This window comes from Spea bombifrons, chromosome 2 (assembly GCF_027358695.1).
Source record: "Spea bombifrons isolate aSpeBom1 chromosome 2, aSpeBom1.2.pri, whole genome shotgun sequence".
Taxonomy (NCBI): domain Eukaryota; kingdom Metazoa; phylum Chordata; class Amphibia; order Anura; family Pelobatidae; genus Spea; species Spea bombifrons.
Window position 1 is genome coordinate 81,145,458 of NC_071088.1, and position 9,750 is coordinate 81,155,207.

The window sequence follows — 9,750 nt, forward strand, 5'->3', positions numbered from 1 at the left end:
TTGGGCTAGCCTTTTTTTCTAATATCTTTCTCTAAAACACTTTCTTGACCTTGTGGGCTCATTTCATACCAATTTATTCTATGTTCTGCTATACAGCATTATTCCTTTCTGCATATTCCCCCTCGAGTCTGCTGGCTGCCTACATATTCCTGTCTTCATTTTGCCCTCCTAGTCTGTTAATGTCTGACTGTTCTCTTTCCATGTCTGATGCCTGCGTCATCCACAGTCTGCTGCCTACATGTTTTCACCCCTGTTTGCTGCTGCCTGCATGTCCTTCCTCATTCTTATTGGCTGCCTGTTCCCCTGCCCAGTCTGCTGCTTCCTTCATCTTCCCTCTCTCAGTCTGAACCATCAGCCTGTTCCCTCACTTTCTGCTGCTACCGCCTGCCTTTCTCAACCCCCTGTCTGCTGCTTTCTGTGTATCCCCCTTGGTCTAATGTCACCTGCTTATATCCCCAGGTCTGTGGCTGCCTCTTCCCCCTTCCAGTCTGCTGCCTGCTGCCTACAGTTTGCTGCCGCATGCCTGTTCCTCCTAATATGCTATTGGCTGACATCTCTCCTATACAATCTGCTACCATCCGCTTGTTCTCCTCCTTCACTTTGCTTCCAGTCTTCTTCCCCCATCCGAAGCCTGCCCATTCCCTTCTGCATGACACCTCTAGTCTGTAGACTGCCTGCCCATTTTCACCCCAGTCTTTTGATGGATGCCTGTTTCCCCTAGCATGCTACCGCAAGCCTGTTACATTCTACTCTGCTGTCCTCTGCCCAAACCTCCCACGGCTACAGCCTGGATGCTCCATCACCCAGTCTGCTGCCTTTTGCCTGCTCCCCAGCCTGCTGCTGCCTCCACTTCTACATGCCGGCTCTGCTTCATATGCAGCCTGCTTTCCCCCTCTAGTCTGTTGCCACCTGTATATGTCCCTTCAGGTTGTTTTCACCCCCCCACCGCTGTGCTACCATGTGTTTGTTTTCCCAATCTTTCTGTTATACCATCTGCTGCTGCCTGTTCCCCTACCCATTCTGCTGCCTGCATTTCCCCCTCCCAGTCAATCTACTTATTATGCTGCCTGTTCAAACCCCATCACTCTGGAGCTGCCTGTTTCCCCTATGCCTATTGCTCCTTGCCTGTTTCATCCCAAGTTTCTTGCCTGCCTATTCCAGCCTTCCTGTTTACCTACTAGTCATCTGTAGTTTGCCTATTCCACCTCCTAGTTATCTGCCATCTCCCCATTCCTCACTATTCTCTCACCGCCTGCCTTTTCTCCTTCCCAGTCTGCTAATGCCTTTCTGCCTGAGTCTTCAGCAGTCTGTAGCTGCCTGGCTTAACCATCCTTTACTCCCCTTACCTATCTGCTGCATTCTGCCAGTTCCCACCCCATAGTCTACTGACACCTGCCTGTTCCTCTTCTTCCCAGTCTGGTGATGACTGCTTGCCCCCTGACTGTAGCTCCACTGTCTGCTGCCACCCTGCTACAGCTTGCTTGTACTACCAAGTCTGTTCCTGCTTGCCTGTCCCCCTAGCCTACTGCTGTCTGCTTGCTCGCCCCCAACAGTCTGCTGCCACTTGCCTGTCCCCCATTATCTGTTGCCAGCAACCTGCTCCCCACAGTCTATTGCCATCTTCCTGTGACCCCAGTCTGCTGCTGCCTACCTGTTCCTCTCCTGTTTACTGTTGCCTGTCACTGTCGGCTGTCACTTGTCTGTCCCCCCAAAGTCTACTCCCATCTGCTTGTAAGAACTTATCCTTGTACAAAGTTTCCTATCTGACCTGGTTCCCTAAAGTCCTGACAAAAGGTTACCTCTGGACTCACGAAGAGTCGTCCTTCAGCACTCAGGAGAGGAAAAACCCCCTGTGGGGGAAACCTCTGAGGGACCATGGCATGAAGAACTGCCCTCCCTCTGGGCTTTAAGAGGCAAACACATATGTAAGTATGTAAGTTAACATACCTTTAATATTTGAATTACCACCTTGTTTCTGTCCTTCTCAAAGCAGCATGCGAAAGGAGGACACTCATCCCCTTTGTGGAAACATCGATCTCCAAGAACGGGTACAGGAGTAGCCGTAGACACACTCTGGAGACACATCCACGTGAGTCTCTTTTTGGCATAGAGATGGGTATCGGAATTCTTTGGGCAGTTCTAGGAGTAAATAGACTTTTGCAGCAGTTATCAGTATTTGCCACTGTGACATCACAACGTTATCGCTTTATGATATTTAATGATTTATTTTCGGTTACTATTCCTTAACCTATACTTATGATACACAGTCCACATTAGCTTAATACAAATGTATTTCAATATATAAACTGTTTTGTTTCCCACTACCAAATAAAACAGTTTAAGCCTTAACTGGATTTTGCAAACAATACAATACCAGGTCTAACCATTCTCAAGATGTATTCTATATTATAAGTCTTCTATTTGACCATTTAATTTGTTCTAAATCAATTTGAATTACCACCTTGTTTCTGTCCTTCTCAAAGCGCCATGCGAAAGGAGGGCACTCATCCCTTTTGTGGAAACATCGATCTCCAAGAACAGGTACAGGAGTAGCTGTAGACACACTCTGGAGACACATCCAAGTGAGACTCTTTTTGGCCTAGAGATGGGTATCAGAATTCTTTGGGCAGTTCTAGGAGTAAATAGACTTTTGCAGCAGGTATCAGTACCACTACCAAATAAAACTGTTTAAGCTTTAACTGGATTTTGCAAACAATACAATACCAGGTCTAACCATTCTCATGATGCATTCTATATTATAAGTCTTCTATTTGGCCATTTCATTTGTTCTAAATCAATGCAAAAACATAATGTAAATTAAGACCTGAGTAAAATTTTGTATTTGAGTAGAATAGTACACGTCATGTAATTAGTTTACTAAAAAAGATGATAAAAAGATGGTCATAATATAGATAATTAAAAATAGACTGATTCCAACTATAACTTGGATTAATGGGTCTAGTAAAGGCATTTATCCCAAAATACATTTTGCATAAAATTATGCTTTTATGCAGGAATGGAACACAATATGTTGGGCCCCAGAACAATTATTTGAGTGTTTGCTAAAGGATAAATTCTGGTTAACAACAAAATTGGTTGGGTACTCATCAATCCTGCCGTGAAAGCACCGATCTCCAAGAAAGGTAAAGGGAGTAGCTGCACTCAGTTTCTTCTATATGGAAAAATGATGAAGCTCAAAGTTAGATTTTTGGTATTCAAGCTCCAGGACTGCAGGGACATCCAAAATTAAGTGAATCTCAGTGACAACCTCAGATGTTTCTGAGAGTAAACGGAATGTTGCAGCAGTTATCAGTGTTTGCCACAGTGACATCACAACATTATCACCTTCATGATGTTTAGTGTCCTGTTTTCAGTCACTATTCCTTAACCTATTTCAATATCATTCACTGTCTAAAGTGGCATAATACAAACATATCTCTAACTACCTAATAAAACAGTTTATGCCTTAAATGGATTTAGCAAACAGTACAATGCAACCACCCACCTTCACACCCACCCAGTACAATGTAACCACATTCATGATGCATTCTATATTATGAGTCTTCTTTTAACTATTATCATATGTTCTAAATCAATCCAAAACCATAATGTAAATTAAGATCTGAGCTAGATTTTATATTTTCGGAGGATAGTACACATGTCATGTAATTAGTTTACTGGTTGGTAGAAAGATGGTCATAAAAAAGCATTTAAAAATAAACTAATTCAAATAAGCCGGTTACTGGGTATAGTAAGGGCACTTACCCCAGAATGACCAGACGTTTGCATAAAGTGCAGCTCTTTTCCAGGAATGTAACACAATATTTGAATTACCACCTTGTTTCTGTCCTTCTCAAAGCAGCATGCGAAAGGAGGGCACTCATCCCCTTTGTGGAAACATCGATCTCCAAGAACACCCGGGTACAGGAGTAGCTGTAGACACACTCTGGAGACACATCCAAGTGAGACTCTTTTTGGCCTAGAGATGGGTTCAGAATTCTTTGGGCAGTGCTAGGAGTAAATAGACTTTTGCAGCAGTTATCAGTATTTGCCACTGTGACATCACAACATTATCGCTTTATGATATTTAATGATTTATTTTCTGTTACTATTCCTTAACCTATACTTACGATACACAATCTACATTATGAACTGTTTTGTTTCCCATTCCAAAATAAAACTGTTTAAGCCTTAACTGGATTTTGCAAACAATACAATACCAGGTCTAACCATTCTCATGATGCATTCTATATTATAAGTCTTCTATTTGGCCATTTCATTTGTTCTAAATCAATGCAAAAACCATAATGTAAATTAAGACCTGAGTAAATTTTTTTTTACTTGAATAGAATAGTACACGTCATGTAATTAGTTTACTAAAAAAGATGATAAAAAGATGGTCATAATATAGATAATTAAAAATAGACTGATTCCAACTATAACTTGGATTAATGGGTCTAGTAAAGGCATTTATCCCAAAATACATTTTGCATAAAATTATGCTTTTATGCAGGAATGGAACACAATATGTTGGGCCCCAGAACAATTATTTGAGTGTTTGCTAAGGGATAATATTTAAGGATACATTCTGGTTAACAACAAAATTGGTTGGGTACTCATCAATCCTGCCGTGAAAGCACCGATCTCCAAGAAAGGTAAAGGGAGTAGCTGCACTCAGTTTCTTCCATATGGAAAAATGATGAAGCTCAAAGTTAGATTTTTGGTATTCAAGCTCCAGGACTGCAGGCACATCCAAATAAAACTCTTTTTGCCTTGAAGATGGGGTATGAAGTGAATCTCAGTGGCAGCCTCAAATGTTTCTGAGAGTTAATGGAACGTTGCAGCAGTTATCAGTGTTTGCCACAGTGACATCACAGCATTATCACCTTCATGATGTTTATTGTCCTGTTTTCACTCACTATTCCTTAACCTATTTCAATATCATTCACAGTTGAAATTGGCATAATACAAACATATTTCTGTATGAACTGTTTTTCTTTTACACTACCTAATAAAACAGCTTATGCCTTGAATGGATTTAGCAAACAGTACAATGCAACCACCTAGTACAATATAACCACCTTCACGATGCATTCTTCTTTTAACTATTATCATCTAAATCAATCCAAAAACCATAATGTAAATTAAGATCTGAGCTAGATTTTATATTTGAGTAGAATAGTACACATGTCATGTAATTAGTTTACTGGTTGGGAGAAAGATGGTCATAATATAGGCAATTAAAAATAAACTGATTCAAACAATAAGCCGGTTACTAGTAAGTAAGGGCACTTACCCCAGAATGCCCAGACGTTTGCATAAAGTGCAGCTTTTATCCAGGAATGCAACACATTATGTTGGCCCCAAAACAATTATTTGAAAAGGTAACAGCTTTGTGGAACATGATGGCGCTTTAATCCACCCACCCTCTGTATAACTCAGTGGTTAGTCAGTAAGACCTCACTTTAAACGGTCACTGTAATACGTTGTGCCTACTAAAGAAAAAAAAACGTTTAAAACGTGATACAGCACTTGTTTTTATACTCATAGAAAAATGGGTTTTATTTTCTATGGGATTTCTGCTTTAAAATGAAGTGGCATCGTATATAATGCCTTTGGTAATGTAACAGTAGGTGGAAAAAATACCAAAATTGACGCACCCCCCCCCCCCCCTGTAGTAGCGACGCCTACCCCCCCCCAAGTTTATTCCTTGCACCCCCAGCTGCAGTGCCAAATAACACCGTACAATCTAAAAACTATGGGCTCATTGGTCAGTTGCCCAAGGACCCCGCGTTCATTGTTGCCAGGAAACTGATTCACCACGTGACGTAGCCCCTAAAACAGTAGCGTTTCGACAGGGGAGGTGGCGAGCGGAGAGACCGCCTCCCCTAGGCCGGTCTTCAGGTCCGCGCCGAAGCCTCTGCGATTTCCCCAAGGCCCCAACCATCACTGCTCAGCGGCCGCCCGATGAGCAGGGCTGGTTAGGAGATCACAATACCCCCGCAACCGGCCGCAAATTAGGAAGCTCAAAGGTCGGCCACTTTATACCTCGGCTTCCGTACTCCCTAATCACTACGCGCCGCAATTGATGCCGAGAACCGGGATATGACGTCTTATACCGGACCTTTGCATCAATAGCCGGCGCGTAATGATTAGTGAGTATAACAGCTCCCACAACCGGATGAAGGATGAGAAAGGTAAGAGAAATGGGTGTAAGGTGGAGTGTATGTGTACGGGCTGGTGTGTGTAAGAGCAGTGTAGGTATTTGTGTGTAAGCTGGTGAGTGTATGTGGATATGTGTGTTTATGGCAGGTATTTGTAAATGCAGCATTTAGGCAGTGTATGTGTGTGTTTATGGCAGGTGTCTGTAGTATGTGTAATGCGCTTATTGGGCTAGGTGAGCTAGTTGACCGCAAGTCGGGTTTCACTTCCCCAAGCAGTGTTTCCTCATAAACATGGCAAAATCCTGGTAAAGTTGACCTTTACACTTAAAGCTTTCCCGATATCCTTGAAATATCCTTGAAAAATTTCCATTATATTTTTGTATCCTTGCAAAAATTGTCACATCTTACCTTCCATCGCCACCTCTTTGTACAGCAGGTTCAGGCCAAGGAGGTTCCACAGAGTTAAATATATTGTATTTGCTCGATTATAAGACAAGCCTCGTCTTATAATTGAATAGAGGTCTGACTATGAGACTAATATCCAGATCCCCAGCAGCGCTGCAGGAGACCTGGATCCTCCTGGCTGCCAGAGTGGCATATAGGGCTATAAGGCATTTCTGAAGGCAGAGTGGCATATAGGGGGTGTGAGGTATTTTTGGAGGCAGAGTGGCATATAGGGGGTTAAAAGGCATTCCTGTAAGCAGAGTGGCATAAAGGAGGGTATAAGGCATATCAAGGAGGCAGAGTGGCAAACCTGGGGGCAGGTGTGCATAACTGGGGGGGCAGGTTATCTTATCATATCTTTTCTTAAATATGAAAAAATAGTTTACATGAGTTAATATTTCCTAGTAAAACTTTTTTCCTATAGGGTCGTCTTATATTCAGGCTTTTTCTTTTTTTTCCTAAATTGATATTCAGATTTTGTCTGATCGTCTTATAATCGAGCAAATGCGGTAAATATATGTGGTTGCCATAACTACCCTTCCTGATGGATTTAGCGGCAGCGTACAGTTTATGTTAGTGTTGGTGACTACATTTTGAACCTCTTTTCTCTGCCTTACTACATCTAAGCTATTTGGCAGCTGAGTCAGTGGCTTTTGTTTGAAGTGGAGTTTTCTAAAGAAGGTGCTGCATGTCTCTCCCTTCTCAAGATTCTCCATTTTGGCACAAAAGGTGATTTGACCGGTTTTCTCCTCAAAGCGCTTATTCAGATCCTTAAGGATCCAATAGTCCAATAGTGACTGTAACTTGCACTGCAGCCTTCTAAGGTCCTTCTTACTGACTCTGCAACCAAAAGAAGTTGTGAAGCTTTACCTTGTTGTACTTTCACCATGAGCTACAGTTGAGTAGCAGCCGTTTCAGCTCAATTACATACAACATGCACTAGACTTTTGTGTTCAGATTCAGATGGACTTCTTTTCTAACACATTTTGCATAGTTCTTGCATCCGTACAAATCTCTGAAAATGAGGAGGGACCCCAAACAAACAAACTAAATGAACAAGAAACCTCAGAATATTGTTCAGCGAAAAGTGGGAAGGAACTGTGTATAGGAGGGTACAACAAGTTATCCTGGGGCAGTCTTATTGGTTATGGCTATAATTATTTCCAGAAGCTTTTCTTGTTTACTTTATCATTCTGGCTAATCTGCATTTGCAAGGCAAAGGCATAACCATAGTCATATATGTTTGCTGACACAATTTTAACTTGTGAGTAGCAACCAGAAACAGGTTAGGGTTAGATCACCAAAGTTTCTTGCAATATAGACAGTGTAGAGACTAAACTCAGTGTCAGCCTTGCTGTAGAGCATTTTTTGGGGGAAATTCAGTCCCATATCATGTGCTTGGGTATGTCTTTCTGCCATGGCCTGCCCATTGCTCCTTTACTGCTGTTGTTTCTGTTCTATCATTTCCATATTTTGAGGGATCAATTTGAATAAGTGGTGTCATTTCTGTTGAAATTCAATGCTGTAGCATGCTGCTGGACCTGCCTATCCATTGGTATAATGCTGGTGATTCTACAATAAGAAATCTAGTCTGGCTCTTCCTAATCCATAGGATGCTGCTTGAAGTAAATCTTGTTGAAATGTGAGGCCAGAAGGTGACAGGGACCTCAGCCATTGAAAATATTGCACCAATTTTGTTTTGACATTTTGTCCAAAGTCAGGAAACAGAATTCTTGTCCAAGCACTAATGCGCTACAAATGAAAGAAATAATTTCAGTTCTTCCACAATATCATAAACACTAAAACAGTACAGTGTTTAACTTGTAGGAACTAGGCTTAGGATGAATCCTATGCCCAAGGTTAGCCTCGAGTCACAGGGCTCCATGATTAGAGAAATAGCAGGGTCCATACAGTATTGCCTATGCTTCACTGTTGAGGAAGTGAACACAAAGTGTGTCCTCTGCTGCATTGAGCCATCAGGGCAGCTCCATGACCAATTGATGGAACCAGCCCTGGTTGAGCCCATAGGATCCCTCAGGGATGCCTCCATGATCATCTCCTTAAACGGCCAGTTAAAGGCCTCTCTAATCGTTGGTGATCTGGTGGTTATCAGCTAGGTCAACTGCATCCAACATGTGGCCCATGGGCCAAATGTAAGTACTGGAGCAATGCCTAGGTGGGTGCATGGGGTGAGTCTCCCTACCTTCTCTGATGGCCTTTCTCCCTTTCCTGTCTCATTTCCTGTAGCTCCTTCTTCTCTTGCCTTGTTTCTTATTTCTTTGTCAGCTCCTCCGTGGCTTCTTTCTTTGTCACCTCCACCGAGAACCAGGCCTCATAGAGCACTTCTACAAAAGGGAGGAGCACAACGTCTCCCCTGATTGGAGGAACGGGGAGAGACTGTACCTGTGGCTCTGCCCATTTGCGAAAGTACTCCGAGAGAGCAGCATAATGAAGAAAGATTTGCTGAGAAAGAGAAGCATTTCTGCACCTCTCTCTCCACGAATCTATCTACATTTTTCTGAGGTTTATGAAATTGGAGTCATTGGATGTACCACCATCTGTGTCTGACTTGCTATGTAATCCTAGGAGTCATGCTTGCTATAGAATAGGAGCCATGCTGTACGACCGTCTGGGTCTGGCTCACTATATAACAATAGGAGTCATGTTGTATATTTTATCTCAATGCAAAATGAGTGCAGCCCATGGACACATACATTTCTGGTGAAGTGGCCCACTGCAGTCCTTAGGGCCTGGATAAGTTTCCTTTTTAAGCGAGGAATACATGGAGATAACCCGAGAATGCTCCCCTGGCCAAGAACCATCTACGATCACAGCACTTTGAAGAAGCCAGATCTTGGTGCAACATGTCAGTGCGCATCCGTGAAACCTTGCAACGTCACCCGGAAGTGAAGTATTGGGAATTGACTCAACTGTAGGGGAAGACTGACCCGGCTTGATCCATAAAACGCAGCAGTGAGGTGTGTGTTTTTTAGACTTCTAATACAAGTGGATACTTGTTTTGATTGTATTTTCATTACATAATATTTTACTGGAACTTCTCTCTTCTCCTTGTTGGTGCTTTTGGGAAACCTGCACAAAGCAACACAGTTGGGAACCTATGTGCAAATGGAGATAAGTCATC